Here is an 18,338-nt window from a genome sequence, read left to right as displayed (position 1 = left end):
TGAACACAAGTGAAAGTTTCCTCTTTGTTCAAACATTACCAACAATTCCCAAAGGGATAAAGTATAAACCAGTCAATATATTTTAATCAAGGTCTTCAAACACAATTTTCCTCCTTAAAATGACAATTCCCTCCTTAAATATAACAATGATGTACATGACAAGCTATGAAAGTTTGGGCTGATATTATATCCGTTCACAAAAGAACAGCTGTGCAAATGTCTGAGATGAAAATTTTATTTGTTATAGTAATGTTCTACTGTCACCACATTAAACAAAATCTCAAAGTTAAAACAGCCCTACATAATTTCAAGAACTACTGAAGAAAACAGTTTTAAAGCATTAGGGACACTGAATGAACCTCCTACATACTCTGGAGGATGTTCAGGAGTACATAAGATCAAAACAAAGAGTAAATATCACTATTTTAATTGCAAGCACAGGATAAGGTTTTTTTTTTACGTGTTCTGTTAAACTATCTTTTAAAGGTTCTTCCCCTGCATCCCTGAGGACAGAGCACAGAACTACATAAGGCAGAGCAAGAAGCTAGAAACTTCTGAAGAATCTTGTTAAACTTTAAAAATGGAAGAGTTGAGAAATTCTATGGAGAATTTTACACCTTGGATAAAGTGGAAAGAACTGGTCTGCCTTAGTATTATTTTGTACTGCTCTGCTGAAAGTCTAGTCCTATTAAAGGATGAAGACAAAGAGGAAGGCTTAAGCTTTTCCAGACCTTGCCCTTTTGCAAGGTCTTTCAGGGTATGATCTCAGGAACCCTGGAAGAGAAGTGAATTTGAGGTTAGTAATTCCCTTCATTCCAGACTGAAGTTTTGAGTGCATTAATCAAAACAGTTGAGAGCATCATCCCTGCAGAGTAAAATACTCTTGGGTGCACAGAAGTGACCTAGGAAATCAAGTCACTGCAGTCACTGGGCAGGACTACCAGAATAATGTATTTTGGTGGTTCAAACATCAGATTAAGGTGCAATATTTTAATTTTGTTCTACTGAGCAATATAAACTCATCAAGTTCTGGCATAAATATCTTGCCCCAAAGATGCTGAAACAGACAGCAATCAATAAAGCTTATAACTTGTGTTAGAAATAAATTAGGTCAGTCCCATTCACAAAGAACATTTCCAAAATACTTTTATTTAGTCCCTCAAGTGACTCATGCCAGTCTTTAAGTCTCTACTTTTGATCAAAATGCAAATGTTATGGCTGCCATTTCGATGTTGACAACTTCTCTACCAGGATTACTGCTTACACAGATTCCAGCTCAAGATTCTGACACTTGCTCACAGACAGGCCTCGGCATGTGGCAGTCCCAGCAAGAAATGCTTTCCTCACAAGATACAACCCAATACCTCAAACTGGTTTAGAATAAACAGTGTATTTAAATCATGACAAAACCCTTTGCATCCTTGCTAATCTGAATGAGTTGCAGTGCTGTGGCCCAGGTCAATTTGAATTCACTTAGATGGCATGGGAATTCTTGGATAGTTGTGCATGGTATTAGATCAAACACCCCAGAAAGCAAAGTACATGGCCAGATAGGAAGAGCACCCAGAGTTCTGCTCATGTTTTTCCTTCTGGTACACCTATCTGTCTGTAGGTACACCTACAGACAGAATACAGGCAATATTCTGTCTGTAACAGTTTTCCACATACTAATTCTTGATTTCAAAGAAATTGGATAAACTCCTAATATAAAATTATATCTGTAATCCCTGCTATCTGTGATGTCTGATCTCCTGCTCATTTTTAGTATGATAGGTCTAAAAGAATTCACTTGTTGGAATTTAAAAAGAAAAATTACAAAGTCCTTACTTCAAGTAAGGAAAAAATCTCCAGCAGTTCATGCACTGGGTGTCTCAACATTCTTCCTCTTTGAATTACACTAGTAAAAGCTTTTCCCCTCAAAATGAACCTCAGTAAATATGTTGGCCAACAGTCAGACCCACTGCCACATGTGAATTAAATGCAGAACAGTCTGAGTGAAAGCAACACTGATGTCAAAGCAGCACCACCCCTGAGCAAGCGGCTTTGAGGAGATCGGCTTAGAAAGTTTCCAGTAGAACACCATTCCAACAGAAAGTGCTGACTTGATGAAACCCAAAATATTCCACAGGAATGTGCTAATTCAATCAAAACTTTTGAAAGAGGACAGGCCGGCTTGCCAAGCCAGCCAACCAGTCTAGTGAGCTGACTGGCTCTCCCCAGCTCTCTGGGGTCACTGGCTTCCCCATCTGGCCAGGTGCCAGGCTGCTAGTCCCTGCTCTCAGAGGGGCCCTTTAATAATAACAAAAATAATATTGCCTTGCAAAGTGTTCTGTGAAACAAACAAAGGAATTTTAAAATGAAAATCAGAATTATTTCAGAACGAACTGCAAGGTTTCTTCAGAAGGAATTGGGTTCATTTGTTGCAAAGCATCTAAAAATGATGCCTCTAAAGTCACAAGTCTCTCAGGCGTCTTCTCAATTTTTTATAGAACACTTTCCAGTGAAAAAAGAATCAATACTGTAACAACACAAAATGCACAACAATTATATCCAAAACCTAAACTTCACCAGATAGCTCTAATCATCAGCAAGGAATCAAAGGCATGTTGCTTCCAAAGCACTGAGTAAATTCACATAAATGCTCCAGCCCAACCAAAACATGTAAGCAACACCTTCTGCAGAGTAGTCCTGAAGTGGGCTCCCTGAGTAACTCACCATGGCAAATTTGAACAAGGTGGTGCAAGGGGCCTCGTTTAACGCTTCGGAGAAGCTCAAAGAAATAGGTATGGTTACAGAATATTTTAGCAGTGTTTTTTAAAACCCCTGTCAACTAGCAAGTAACCCACTTTCTTCATAAAAGTGGTTAACCAGTGCATAGGACCTACTCTAGCTTCCCAGCAACTCAGTAAGTAACAGTATTTTCTAACTGTTAAGAAAAGGAGGACTCTTTAAGACAGTATCACCAAACAGAACAATGTTTTTTGCACAATACCGTTGATTTAACCAGCTTTTGTATAAAAATTCCTAGATATTGGTTCATCTGTGAGCACCACAAGTAGTTTAAAGAGATGTGGAACAAAGTTCTACAGAAAAAAGAAAGAGCTCTTTTTACAGGCCAAATTGAATCAGCAATGAGATCTCTGTTGCAGGCAAGTCATGTGATTTTGAAAGAATAAAGCTAATAAAATGTACCGATTTATTTATATGAAAATCAGTGTAACTTGCAGCATAGAACTGGGACAATTTTGTGACCACTCTCTTTCAGAAAACACATGTAAATCAGACAGCTGCCCGAGTTTGCAGTTCACTGACCCTTTCAACTGCCAAATGCAGTGCACAAAGGTAGCTCAGAAAGCAATTAGAGATTGGCTGGGAGGACTCATTAATTTTTTTAAACTTCAAATCACAACTAAACAGTCTTACAACATTTTTCTGAGGGAGACTGTATGCCTCAGACTCATATTTAAAAAGAAGGAAGTTTGTCTTCTCAGAATGACAAAATGCATAGAATTTGCTCCCTGGTGTTTCTTAGAAAGAACAACTATTACATTTACAGTATCATATGGAAACACATCTAGAACAGAACTAGACATAAGTACAGTTCGATCCAACTGCTCAGTTTCTAAATAGACTCTGCAGAGTCTAAGGCTTCCTTCAATGTGCAACACAAAACTCAGAGACAAAAGAAGGTGAGGTGGAAAAAAGGAAAGAAAAAAAAAAGATATTTTTCCTGCTAGTGGTAACAGGACTGGGAATGATCAGTGACCAACACAATCAAATGGTGCCTAGTTGGCTCTAGTTGAGTATGTATGGCACAAGGCCAAGAAAACAATGAGAAAGTAAAGTTTAAAGAAATGCCTTCCATTTTGGAAGAGGGTATCAAAAGTTGAGCAGCATCTTTTCTTCTCTCAAGCAAAACTTGAGATGCCCTCCTTATGGCCTATGACAAAAAGGCAGATTCATCACTAATCTCACCATGGCAAACAGCAAAATAGACAAGCAGAAAAAGCATGTATGCAGTTCTGGTCCTGAAATCACGGCAGCGTTACGTTACCAATCTGCTAGTTAATTTGCTTTTACTATCCTGATTAAAGGGACCACAACCATACCACAAAGTAGCAACTGAGCACTGCACAACTCTGAAGCCATACTCTCGTTTTCTTTGTGTTGCAGTAATCCAAATAGCCAGCTATAGGCTATAATTTAAGATTTAGTCCATGAGTCCAGGAGCTAACTAACTGGAGTCACAAGGATCAATGCACACTTCTATTAAGTGTTTATAAGAATGAGACCATACTTCTAAGTAAGTGTCTCTCTCAAACCTGCCTACCTAATTTAGCAGTTTTCCTCTTCCAAGTTTATATAACCATTTCCTAGAATGAGTTTCTGAGGCTCACTGTACAGCAGACACACTCCTAAATTGAGAAATGATATGTTGCTGGTAGTAACTGCACAAAGTTAACAAGGTGGCCCAAAGGAGCTCCAACCAGTAGCGTGCCAGTTGAGAGCAACAGTTCAGGAACGAAAAAAAGAGCCTGAACACACGGCACTGCTGTGATACAAACACACACCATAAACCACACTGAAAGAGTACCTTACGTAACTGCTGTATCTTTCAACAAAAGTCAGTCAGTTGAGTGCACTCATATGTACATGTAGAAAGCAGCAGGGGTAGAGGATTTCAGTCAGTCAACTCATAATTTGTGCACATTCCATCAGCTGGATTACTGCCAGTGCTTGTTCTCTGCCAGTCTGCCTCCTCCTACTCCACCCTAACTGATTCCAAGAGCATTATCCACCTTGACTGGGGTGACTAACCTGCTTCTCTTCTCTCCAACGTCCAACATCCCCCAGTACACAACTTATCTGGAATAACACTCAGTCCAAAATTTAAAAAGGAAAAACAAAGAGAAAAAAAAGCCCTCGCTGTTAGATGAAGTCAACCTTCTCAAATATACATGTGGTAACAACAGGAAGAAAAAAGAAATATTTACTTTTCTCAAGTGCTGTGCTGTGAAATGGATTTCACAACTCTAAGCATAGGATTTCAAATTATTTTTGCAATTATTGCTGTCTGGATAAAGAATAAGGTGGGCCCAACCATTCTTCAAGACTTGTTTCAATAAAGAAGTCCAGTATAGAGTACCATAACAGCAAGGTGCCTGGAGGGTCAAAGAGCCATAATACTGCAGGTTACTTATGCAATAAATAACTTATGTTGGAAGTGACCTCTGGAGGTCTTCTGGTCCAGCCCCTCACTCAAAGCACGACCAAGTTAGACTAAATTGCTTAGGGTCTTGCTCAGTTAATTTCTGATCATCTCCAAGGATGGAGGTTGCACAGCCTCTTCGAGCATCTGCTGCTATGTTTGACCACCCTCATTATGTGACGTTTCTATTTTACATTGAATAGGATTTTTCCCTGATATAACTTGCAAGCATCAGCACCTCCAAAAAAACCTCCAGCTCCCTCTCTTCTACAACTCCTTTCTAATTGCATTCTGTTCTCACATCTGATGACTGGTGAGCAATAATCTCATTGAAGAGACACCGTAAGATTTTCTGGTAGTAGGGCAGCTCTGCCAAAGCAGGCGCTAGGATTTCAGTAAAATTTTGAAGTCCTAGTTTCCTGAAGCCTTTTTGTGTGCTCACCATAGATCTGAGTGTCAGCCTAAGCTACAGTGATAGAAAGGTTTGATCTCAGTGGCAGAAGTCCTGTTTGCCTTGCATCAAAAGTTGCCTAGAAGGAGAGCTTAGTAGTAGAGGAAAAACGGCTACTACAGGTGGTTCATTTGATATTGGCCAGTTTGATCAAAATAACAAAAACACATGTATCTACCAGTCCTTATGAACTATCACATATGCAATCAGCTGAAGAAGGAGGAAATTCTTTAGTTCCTTCAAGAAAGGGTCATTTTCTTGAATAATGTGCAAATGCACAGTGTGTCAAGTAACAGTCCTTAATAAAGTCCCCAGGAAAGTTGACTGACCCACCTCACTACTTGAGGTAATCACGAGAGGACATGTAAGCTACACACATCTCAAGTGGACACTAAATGCACACTGACCAATGGTCAGAAAATGGAATGCATACAATCAAATGAGAATAATTTTATATTTTCAGAACACAGTGCAAATTATATTGGCACGCAGTATAAAAAGACCGAGTTCTTAAGCATTAATTTGAAAAAACTACAAGTAAAAAAACATACCTAATTTCTGAGTTCACTAACTAGTTACCAGAGTATCTTTATTATGCAAAGAATTATTATCACAGTAATGTTTAAAATGAATAAATAATTATCAGCTTACTTCTTTCTTACCATTGTAGGTTATCCTTGGTTTTGTCAAACACATCACAAGATGTAAATCCATTTCGTCAGAAGATACAAATTTTGAACATACAGGGCACTTGAATCCTATGGAAAATAAAAATATATAAGTGTGAGTACACTCAACCATGCAGCAAATACATGTATTCAAGTCAAAAAGTTATTCTGCACACATTAAAAGAAAGAAAAAAAAATCCTGGAAGCTTTTCAGCTTTGACCTGATATTTCTTACAGGAATATAATTCCCTTGATTTCAAAAGATCTCAAAATGGATCATTTTTTCCGGAAATTGTTCTGTTGCCAATTGCAAACATGTCAGCACGTCTGGAATGCAAACTTTCCCAACAACCCTAAGAACAGTTTAGGGTAGGAGCAAGAGGATAATATGACTAGTAAAACAGACATTAGAAATGTGTAGAGGACACAGCCATGAAAATCTGAACTTGGGCAAGACCTCTGAATTAACATGTCTGTTTTTACCAGGAATTGCACTGAAACTTTAACCAAGGATCTCAGTTTTACATCTCATCATACAAGCAGCAGCATCTTTTACCAGGCTGGGGCACTGGAAAAACATTAACTCAGGGGTGTTGCCTCACTTACTGAATCACTAATATTTCCTGTAGCACTGATTTTGTTTGACTCTCTCATCCTAGCCAAGCATGACTTGTTGAGCTTTTGAGGTCACAGCCTCAGGCAACATGGGGTAAAGAATAACCAAGACAATCTGGATTGTGATGCAACTGCATAACAGTCTATGACAAAAGTGTTTAATACCTAAATTTATGTCATTGCCAAAGACAGCAGTCTTCCAGTTAAAGGACAAGATCAGCTGGACAAGATTTACAGTCCACAGAAAAGTCTGAGAAAAGCCTGATTGATTTTGATCTGCTGAATAATTAACACACAAGTGAGAGACAAAAAGCCACCAACAGGGGTCTTGATCCACAACAGCTGTTAAGGAGCATCCTTACAGGTAGGTTGTCCAATAGGACAACATTCGGTAAAAATATCTAATCTTTGTCCACACTCGGTGCACAAGCACAACTTTTTCTCTCATGCTGTTGAAAATAACGATGCAAGCCTGTATAGAAGGCCACTGCACCTTCCAGCAACGTGCCCATCTGGGCCTGCTCCCACATGTTTTAGTTTGTTGCCCCTTCTGTACTTTTAACCTTGGGAGTCCACAGTGAACCGAGTCAGTCAAGGATGACAAGAAACTTGATGCTGCACTTTCAAGTCACTGATGCCTGAGAATTTTCATCTTTACTGTTAATTATTATGCAGCAACTAATCTGAAGCATTAGCACTTGATAGAAGTACTGCACTTCCTTTATCAAGACAATGATTTATTCCTTTAGTGCAGCTAATAGGAAGCAAGTCAAAGAGGACAGCTGGTCATAACCATAAGGAACTCAGGGCAGCAGCTGAACATGTACTGGAAGCCACTTCCTGAGGTAAAGTACAGTTCTGATTCCTCCCATTTTAGTCATAAGCCATTCATATCTATTTCTTCTTTGTGTCAATCTTACACTTCAGTTTAAATACTGCTCTTCTCTCCATATTTTTAATCCTCCTCCCCCAACCCACATCTTTACAAACAATAGTTACAAACAGGTTAGTAAGCACACAACAGTCAAACACATCTTTTGGGAAAAAAAACAAACAAAAAATTTGAAAGTACTAATTTACTTGTAGAAAGCTTTATCTGTGACATTTCAGCTACTGTGTAGCCTCCTTCCCTGAGGATGCATCTCAACATGACTAAAATTGAAATTAGTATCTCAGTCCTCTGAACACCCAAACCTCCCATTACTGTTTTGTTATGGGTTTCCTCAAAAACTGACCACGGGTAAATTTTCTCTCCATCTTTATCAGCCTAATGCAGCTGATTACCAGGCTTTGACTAGACCTAAGTCCCATGCATTATTCTCATTTATAATTGACAACATAGTTTGATGTGAAAAAGCTGGTAACTTCCTTCTATGCTGCAGACAGAGTCCTGCTGTGACAGAAGGGAGTATTTGCATTAGAGCAAGTTAACATTTATGTTCATGGCTAGTTAAGCATGGAGACAGTCATTAACAGGTTCCCTCTGCTCTCTGGACAGAACTCTTCTAGTTTATTCCCAGGGTCATCAACACATGTAATTGGGAGTGACAGGGGGCAACGACAACCACCAACAGGTCCTTAGAACCACTGCTAAAGTTAACAGTGTTATTAATAAAGAACATACATCCTGCATTCTATCAATATGGTAAATATTTTATCAATACATTATCTTGTGGCTTGTCCTGTGTCAAGGGGGATCTGAAGGTAATGGTTAAACAACTACAAATATCCTCCTGACACAGCAAGTCTGGGATACCTGACTGCTGTAGCTCTACTCGGCATGTGGAACTGAAGTACCCAAAGAGTAGAGGACATCATACTTAACTAAGCCTTAAGGACAAATTAGTTGACAGGGGTAAAGGTATATTTGTGGAAAACATGTTTTTCCAGTGTCCAGAATCAGCTGCATAGCAAAGACTAGCATAATAGCAGAAAAAGAGCCTTGGGGTCACAACACTTGCTGAAACATTTTTCAAATACAAGTGAAATCCAATTTCTCATTCTTTCACAATGTTCTGCTGCAATAACCAGCTCCTGGATTTAGCCATCTTTCCTAGAAGATGTATAGTGTGAAGGAAATAAATATTTCCAACTCGCTTAGTAACCCCAAAGAACAGATTATTTTGACTGCACAGACAATATTTACTTTATTTTAAACTGTATTTGAAAAATATAAATAAGTGAAAAATCAACACTGTCCACAAGCCAGTTAAAGGTTCTTAAAAAAAAAAGCTGGTATTTTCCCACCTTTTCTCAAATCAGAAGGCAATAGTTTCACGACCCAGTTTACAATTAAGTACTTTGTAAGAACAAAGATTCTATTGTATCCTGCCCAGCAGGCTAACAACATTTATAGCCTATGTTTGTTACCATCAGTCTCACGGAACAATTCCAATAACTTAAAGAAAGTTTCACATGACTTTAACAATCAACAACAGGTCAGAAATAACTTGCACTCTACATGACTTGTTTTACTAGTTTTGTAGATAAACAATGCATGCACAGACATTTGGAAAACAAAGAGGAAGTAGTTATCAGATGAGGTACTATCACGTGAAGTGTCTTCTAAAAACTGTGACACTTAACTACTTGCTCACCCTATTTACAAGGAGAGCACAAGAGAGAACGCACAGTTCCAGGTAAATATCCATCTCTTATGAAGGTGTTGGTTTCACAGTATTCCTTATGAAACCCAAGATGACAAACTGTCACCTTTGTATTAGCGTTGTCACTGTCAGCATATCACTGCAAAGCTGTCCTTCCTTCTACCATAGTAGAGAACACACCAGTGATACAACCTAAGTCAGTTGAAGAACTGCCTCTCACCCCATTCACTACATACAGAAGTACAGCAGGAAAGAACTGAGCACCAAAACTGAGCAAACACACACTTCTAGCTGACTTTTCCAACTGTATCCTCAACAGGCAGGGAACCAAATTCTTACAGGCTCCCAGCATCTAGTTTCACAACCCTGACTACAATATTGAAAGTAACACATTACTTAAAACAAAACCAAAATCCTGGAAAAAAGTACAGTTACAAGAAATGGAGACAGAACAGAAAGCTGCAGTACAGTTACTAGAAAATCCCAAGGTGGCACAGAAAGTTTGAAATAATTAAACCTGCCTAAGTATCAGGACTTATATCAGAGGTGAATTCTGTCTTCTCATTCTCTCTTGCATGCATCACTTTCTTGATAACATCACCATCTTTTGCAAGTGAACCTCTAGTTAGCCCAGAAATCCCATTTTCTCTCACATTCATCTACCAAACCTATGATTTCCTTCTCTGGCAGGCTTGGAAACTATCCACATGGACAGGTCAATGGGTGGCCACTCACTCTATCCGTACCAGTTTCAACCTGTTAGTGATACCTTACTGTGTTTGCCATGCTTTGCAAACATCAGGCCGCTTCACTTCCTGTTCAGTGCATAGTGGAGCAAACATAAAGCATCCAAATAACAAACTCCTGGACCTATAAATTTTTGCAAAATCATACTGGTACTTATTCTGGAATATCTAGTTTGTGGTGAAAAAAAAAGGAAGAGCTAAGAGCTTCCAGACAACACAGTGCAGTGTGTCACAGAATTGCACATGAAGGAAACATGTTAAAGCAGTATTAGACTTGCACAGAAGAATGGATGATTATTTCTGCCAATATTAAAGAGTTGTAGCAAGAAGTAAGCACAAATAAAACCTGTAACAACACAAAAGACAGAATCAGCCTGATCAGAGTAACATTTCAGCAGAAAACATCAACTGGAACACTGCCAAAGCCAACCTAAAAGTATAATGAGAGCAGCTGCTCCTTTAAAATAATTATGCAATATATTAGTATTTTAAGTCTTTGTATCCTTTTGTTTTCAAATAAGATGGATAAATCTACTTTGTTTTGCATTTAAAGAAGTTATAAGAAAAGATAAATCCTTGCATCCACACACTTTTTCTAAGATGTATATCACAATAAAATGCCTGACAAATGTTACTTACATATTCACACTTCTTCTTTGGTACTTAGAAAAAGAGGTATAGACAATCTGGTAGCACAGCAACCAGTAAATACGATGGTATGAGGGTGGTATGCAAAATTACTGTCACACAAATAAAGCCTGCATAGTAATGCTAAAAGGAAACAACACAACACATTTTTAAAAAGTTCACTATTTCTTATGTGTTCAATAGACATGAAAAACAGGCAGCAACTGTGCTCAGTATAAAACACATGTTCACACCAGAAAGTGTGTGCCCTTCATCTTTTTCCCGTAGTCTGAAAAAAAAAACCAAGTTACTCTAATCTTTCCTCACAGGCCCTGATGTCTAAACCTTTTATTCCTCTTGTTGTCCTCTGGCCTCTCTCCAACCTTACTGTATTGCATTGCCAAGAACTGGGCAGAGCTCTCAGGCTAAGACTTCACAAGTCCTAAGCAGAAATTAATAGTTACCTATCATATCATTCCATTACACCTGGTGTTAGATAGCTATACAGACATCCATCTATACATAGAGATATCTCCTTTATGTGTGTGTATGAGGGTAGGTACATTTTAAACAAATCAACAGGTGATTGGTTCATTCCTCTCATGTCCCACAACAACCCCTAAATCTTCAGCAGAACTGGTACTAGCCAAGTCCTGGGTTATATAGTGTTATATTTCTGCTTACCTTTAGTAATTCTCATTTGTCTTTTTTAATCAACTATGAACACTCTTCTAGTGTGTTAAAAACAATGCCAGAATGCTAGCATGCTAAAAACAATGCTTCCACAATAAAAAGTTGACTGAAAACAGACCCAAAGCAGACCACTGTGACACTTCATTCGAATTGCTCTCCTAGAGCAACTGCAGGACTTTTTTCCCAACTATTTCAGCATCCACCTACTTTTTCACCTAGACCATGTTCCCTAAGTTGCCTAATAAGAATATAAAGCAAAATAGCATAAACATTTTTTAAAAGGCAAAGTATAATGCCTCTACTTCTTCTGGTTCTTCATTTTCTATTCAATTGTGTAGAAGATTATGAAGTGAGATCGTAGAACAGCAGAAAAATAAATGGAAATACTTCAGATTCTTGGTAAAGTAACAGTCCTGTTCAAGCCAAAATTCTGTTACTCCCTTCTGGAAAATAATTTGTAAAAATTAAAGAAGGAAAAAAAAAAAAAAGAAGGTTCAGTAAAGACTACATGGTCTATAAGTTATAATGTACAGAATTCTGTCTTCTCATCAGAGAGCTGAAGTGGAAAGATAGAATGAGTAATTCTGTAAGCTCAAAACCATGAAGCCTTGTACATGAAAGCATATTACTTTAACACAGCTCACATCTTACCCAGCAAGTTTACCCTAACCATCAAAGAGAATATGAAAATTATTTCACAGTAAATTCAAGAACAAAGAACTAACATTTAAAAAATGTCTAAGTTAGAAGGAAAAATAAAAAAGAACATTATCAACTCCCAGGGAACCTTCTACAGGTGAATTTCTAGCTGCTGTAGTTGCCAATACAAGTGGTCACTCAAAAAAAATTTGCCATTTTATGTACAGAAGTTTTTTTGCTAAGGAAGAAAATGTCTTGGTGAAAAGATACATCAAGTTCTCTAGTTTCCATCCTTCCTTATGTTGTCAATTGTCTAAGCCATGAGAACACGCACCATCTGGAAAGACTTCTGGAGATTAAAAGAAATAAAGAAATACTCCCCTCAATTTGGGAAAGAATAGGAAATCAAATAGAGATGAGGAACAAAATACAAATGTTCCAAGCTCTGTCTTTTATAGAAAACTGAATCAGGATAAGCACAAATAATATCTTCTTCTCAGCTCTTACTGATTTGGGGCTCATGATCTGCTGGGGTTTTCTTCCCCACTTGTGTACCGTAAAACTAAAGTAAACAAACTTGTGAATTCCTTGAGGGGAAAAAAAGTATTTTCTCTTGTATGTTCCAACTTAAAACTCCCACAGCATTCAGTGGGAAAGGGGGGAAAATAAAAAAAAAGTGGGAAATAAAAACAAACCTGAAGTATTTTAATTAAGGAGCCCACAGAATAATTAGATAAAATATGTTTGGATAATAATTCATCTCCTAAGCAAAAAGTTATGATTGACACAATCATATTATATAACTTCTTCAGCTCACTTCATCTTCATAATTGGGAAATTGAGATCTTCAGAAGGAATCACTGAAAAATAATACAGTATAGAATGAAGAAGAGAATTTGAACAGGACACATTATTTATTCATAAATAAAGCCTTTTTTCAACTGCACAATTTTGAGTGTCTAATATCAATGTAAAAGTAACATGTGATGATGATTATAATTGAGAGCTGCACACTTTTAGAAACTGAATAAATACATCCATTAAAAGAGAGAAAAAAAGGCCCATTCTAAAATATCTTGCAAAACAGGAGATGAAATTACAGGTGGGAAAGACCCGTGGAAAGACTGATTTCAACTCAATACAGAAATAAGAAGAGCTGTTATTAGAGGAACAGCTTTTTAAGAGTGACATTTCAGACTGATGCAAGCACCCAGTGGGAGGAGGAAAAACCTTCTTAGCACCACCTGTGTTTGGGATTGCCACCCCCCTACCTGGCCATCCCATCACCCACGGGGATCTGTAGTCAAGCTATATGAGAGGTTGCTCAAGTCTCCTTCACACAGTCCTAGAGTCTCTGCACTTTCAAACTGACAAGCACATAAACAAGAACAGTTTTTAAAGTGACTTGTAAGTTACTAATTCACTCTACTTTATTACCTGCATTTCAGACAGTCACACCCCTCCCATCACAGATCCACACCAGAAGTTTCTCAATGGACCAGAAGCAGCTGAAGACAGACAAGTGTGAATATAAGCCTATGTTGGGTGTTGCATTTGGCAGATTTAAAGGCAAGAGCAAGCATCAGTTTTCATGCAAAAAGGCTCCACCCACACCCTAAAACCAGATGATTTTAGCTTTTTGCTTGCTATTCTCGAGAAGTATATTTTCAACTAGCAACCAAAAACTCAACAAGACTTTCCACAGAAGAATACCATTCATTTCCATTGCATCTTTCCCAAGGGAGGGGAGCAGGGGAGAGAACCCAAGGGAACACACTTCCTCTCTCTTTTATGTGGGTGTGATGAGTCTCTTCCAAAATGACTCAGGGGCAACAAAGGAAAGATGCTTTTCCTCTTTCTCATGTCTGTTCATTGCAGATCTTCTGCAAGCAGAGATAAGAGCAAAGTCCCCTTCCAGTCACACCGGCAGAGTAATATCAGTAGTATGGGAAGAAACTAATCCTGTCACCAATTTAGAGGCTTCTGTACACAAGTGGGGGCTCTTGCCACTGCAGTGAAATCTTATGGACCTGAGCTGTTGTCTGAATATGCAGCTCAGCCAGGGGTGATACATTTTGGAGCCAAACTGACTATCTTATTAAGAAAACAAGTAGCCAGAAAGCATAGTCAACAGTTTGCGGCACAAAAGTATTTTATTTACACACGGCAGACAAGATCAACCTGTCAAACAAGCTCAGTTCTTGCATTACCAGATGATGACAACTCACCGCAGGCCAGCTTGGAGGTCTGAAAACTTTATGCAAATGAAATGCCTGGAAACTCTTACTTCAGAGATATCCCATACTCCCATTGCTTTTTTCCTCATAACTCACCCATCACAGTTCAAGGAGGAAGAATTCTCTCTCATTCCCCATCTCTCCTGAACCTATACACTTGTGTTTTTTTTCTTCCTTAATTTTGCTACTCCCTCAATTTTCTCTTATTGCCCAGAGCAACATTTTCCTCAAACACCTGAAAAAGGTCTTTCCACTCATCATTTCACAATGCAAGTTGAGGAAGACACAAAGGACAGCTGTGTTCTATTGCCAGAAGAAGGCACTCCCTGAGTAACTGAGTAATTTGGCAAGACAACTACAAATTTTTAAGTGCAGGGTACCAGTTTTCTACACTCCCCTGCCCTACTTTGCACTGTCAATAAAGTCACTACTTTCAAAAACACACTAGGGTTAAAGAAAGAGTTTCCATCAGAAATCATATAATTTAAAAGAGAATATAGGAAGAGCTGCTCCAAGATCAGAAGCAATAATCCTAGTTTTTCAAAATGCAAAGACGTAAATATCTTGAAAACTTGTGCTGTACATGGCAACAAATCTGATCAAAATTACACGAAGCACGATAAGAGAGGAGAGAGTGGCTATACCATGCTGAGAATATGTTTAACGATAGCTAAAAGGGAAGAGGTGTGATGTGAAAATGGCTGAATAATGGTTAACGAGGATGACTAAACTGAACACGTGAAACAGAGCATCTTGTCGGACGCAGAGAAGTCTTCTGAGCAAACCGGCAAAAACGCATACGAGGTCTTATGAAAAAAAGAAATGGGAGAGACAAAGTAAACACTGCACTTGAAACGCAGCAGACAGGAACAAAGGAGCAAGCCCCAGGAGAAGGCAGCATCTTGGAAGACAGCACAGATAATGATGCTGCTTGAAAGCATGCAGAAGACAAAGTCTCTCGGAGAATCTGAGAACTATTACTCTACTACACAAACAAGACGATAATGGAGACCTGAGAAAGCACAGCATTTACAGACAATTGGTCTGTTGTCTACAAAGTTTTTACCAAAGTAAGTGAGGGTGAAAAAAATAAGTCCTCACTAAGGCAAAACTTTGTAAAGTCTGATTTAGTTGAAATACTTACCAATAACCTACTTGTTCCTGCAGAAATAGAGGTAGCAGTGGCAAAAAAAAAAAAAAAAAGGGGAAAACCAATCAATGACAAAAAAGTCAGAGTACAAAATAGAAAAGATTACATCTGGGAAGAATATATGCAAGTAAAAACTTAAATTAGTATGTGGGATGTTCCCAGGAGTGTATTTATTAATTCTAAACATAATAATGATTCATTTTTTGACAGTATTATTAAATTATATACCAAAAATACTTATCATTACATTTGTTACTCAGTATAACATAAAAATTTTATCTATTAAAAGTACAGTTTCAAGAAAGTCAAGGACAAATGTTTCAATGTATATTTGTTTTCTTGTGCTTTTCATCTCATTTTTTAATCACACATATCAGAATTTTTATTACCTAAGCACAACAGCAGAATTTCCTGTATTATGATATTCTATATTTTCCCTCTAACTCTCCAAAATACCAGTCCTCTACAGGAGACATCAATTTCTTAATTCAGCAGGGAAACTTCTAACCTGTGGACTCATTTACTTTCATTCACTTGAAACTGGTGAGAGTAGAGTAGGTATGGTTGTTTCTTTTTTTATTTGGATTTGTTGGAGGGGTTTTTTTGTTTGAGTTGGGTTTTTCCCAGGGTAAAAGTATGGCTTATTAGAACTGAGCTTATTAGAAAAGTCCAGGTTGAAAAATACCATTCATCCTTAGCACAAAGGAATTTTGTTTCAGGATTAACTTTTTATTTAGAAGTACTGACGTCTCTGCTTATCATAAAGCAGCCTTTTGTTTTTAAATGGAAAATTCAACTAGGAGAATTTCACTCTGCATTGACCCCTCTATTCTTCAAACGTGGAAAATATTTACCTTAGTGTATGGACTACTGCCGAAACTATGGTGTTGGAATAAACCAGCCTTTTAACATAATTAAAGAGAATATTATAAAATAAGGAAAGGTCTAAGGGTTGGTTACAAAACACGTAATTCCAAAAGTGTACACTGGAATTATACCATTAAATCCCTCAGTATTAATGTAATTTAAGTGTTTAACATGAATTATATACAAATTTTGATAAAATGTGAGAGCAGTTTCTGGAGTTTGAATGATACACATTTATGTAATATAATTACTAGTTTTGCAAAAGTTCCTCTAAGACAGAACCTTTTAAGAACATTTGTGGATGTACCATCATGAAGAAAAGACACAAAATGCCTAATAAGAGGAACAGTAAAGAAGATGCATAATTAGTTCAGAAGAAGATAGAACTGAAGTCAGAGATACAATCCCCCAAACAAGTTTTCTTAACTATTGTCAATAAAAGCTGAAGAAAATCAAGCTATTGACTTACATGCTTTAAACATATAAATCATGACATATTTGTCTTTATTTTACTCTTTTACCTCTATTAAGCAAGTACATAGCACCCATACCATATTCTGCAAAATCTTCCAGAACATCCATAAATCACAAACCAACACAACTTTCAAATGACATGCTGCATCATTCCTACCACAGCAATTAAGTGGTAAGAATGTAATTACCAATGTAATTCTCACCTTTTCATGTGTAAGATGTCACTGTTTGAGCAAACTGTTAAGAAATATTTTCTGTATCACTCACGTTTTAAATAACCTTTGTAAAGAATGCTACTAAGCATTTTCTATTTTTTGCTGTTTACCACTGTTGCATTGGTCTATCTGTCAAACTTGACAAATTTGATTAGTTACCTATTTTAAACATCTATGCTTAGAAGAGAAACATCTAGTTTACATTAACTAGATCATGCTAATAAGATGAGCATGTGCATTGCATACACGCACACACAGAGCATAATAGACTGTAAATAAGCTTTAACAGGGATGTACAGTTGTAAAAAATTAGACTAAATGATATTTTGACTTTTCAGCAGTTTGAAAAGTGACATCTTAAATGCTTTTACTTATCTAATTACAGATTTTATGTAAAATATTATATGCTTTCATTGCTTTACTCATCCGTAAGGCTACTGAAGGTAAGAGAACCTGCAGCTATTTAAGAAGTATGTTTTGTTCTTCCCTGTTCAAACACAATCACGATTTGTTTTGTGATATACATATATATAAGAAATACTCACAAAAAAAAAAAAGGAGACACTGTCTTGAGTTTGAATACTGAGATAGCCCGCAACTGCAACACGCTAATGAATTATATTTTAAGAAGAAAAGGTGTTGGGGTTTGTTTGGGTTTTGTGATTTTTGTTTTGGTTTTTTTTTTAGTGACTATGATTGCTCCTATTTCAGGAATGTCCTTATTAAATCAGTATCACAGCATGCCACATGCTGCAAATATGTTTGTGCGCATATATGTATTAGTCCCTCCCCCAAAGAGCTTACACTCCAAAACAGACACGGAAAAGCAATGGTTACAATGGGAACAGTGTCACCATTATATACTTTAGAAAGGCAGTAAGACTCGCCCTGCCTTACACAGAAAGTCAAACAATTCTCCTAAGTCTCTAGGTGTCACTCTATATAAAAATGCTTATTTGCCTACAATGACATTGAGAAAGGGGCACAGAAAAAGTAAATCATGACATAAATTTGCTCTGCTTTTCCATGTGGCACTGCCTTCTTAACCAGAGCCTTATCTAATGAGTTAGCAAGGCTCTACCACAGATCCCTAAATCCAGTGACTGTGCAGTTAAAACATCTATAATAAAATGCTCAATGA

The 18,338-nt window shown here is 37.5% G+C and overlaps 1 non-coding gene across 1 annotated transcript; it reads right to left on the bottom strand.

The window, feature by feature from the left end:
- Positions 1–744: 744 nt before the first annotated feature.
- Positions 745–7,014, bottom strand: LOC103766514. The gene is made up of 3 exons (XR_001921020.1): positions 6,935–7,014; positions 6,312–6,418; positions 745–774 (listed from the first exon to the last, which is right to left on the bottom strand). It is a non-coding gene; the product is annotated as an uncharacterized LOC103766514 (transcript).
- Positions 7,015–18,338: the final 11,324 nt, after the last annotated feature.

The sequence above is a fragment of the Manacus vitellinus genome, unplaced genomic scaffold (assembly GCF_001715985.3).
Source record: "Manacus vitellinus isolate BGI_N305 unplaced genomic scaffold, ASM171598v3 scaffold_3_pilon, whole genome shotgun sequence".
NCBI classification, from domain to species: domain Eukaryota; kingdom Metazoa; phylum Chordata; class Aves; order Passeriformes; family Pipridae; genus Manacus; species Manacus vitellinus.
This window is presented reverse-complemented; position numbering and strand designations above follow the sequence as displayed.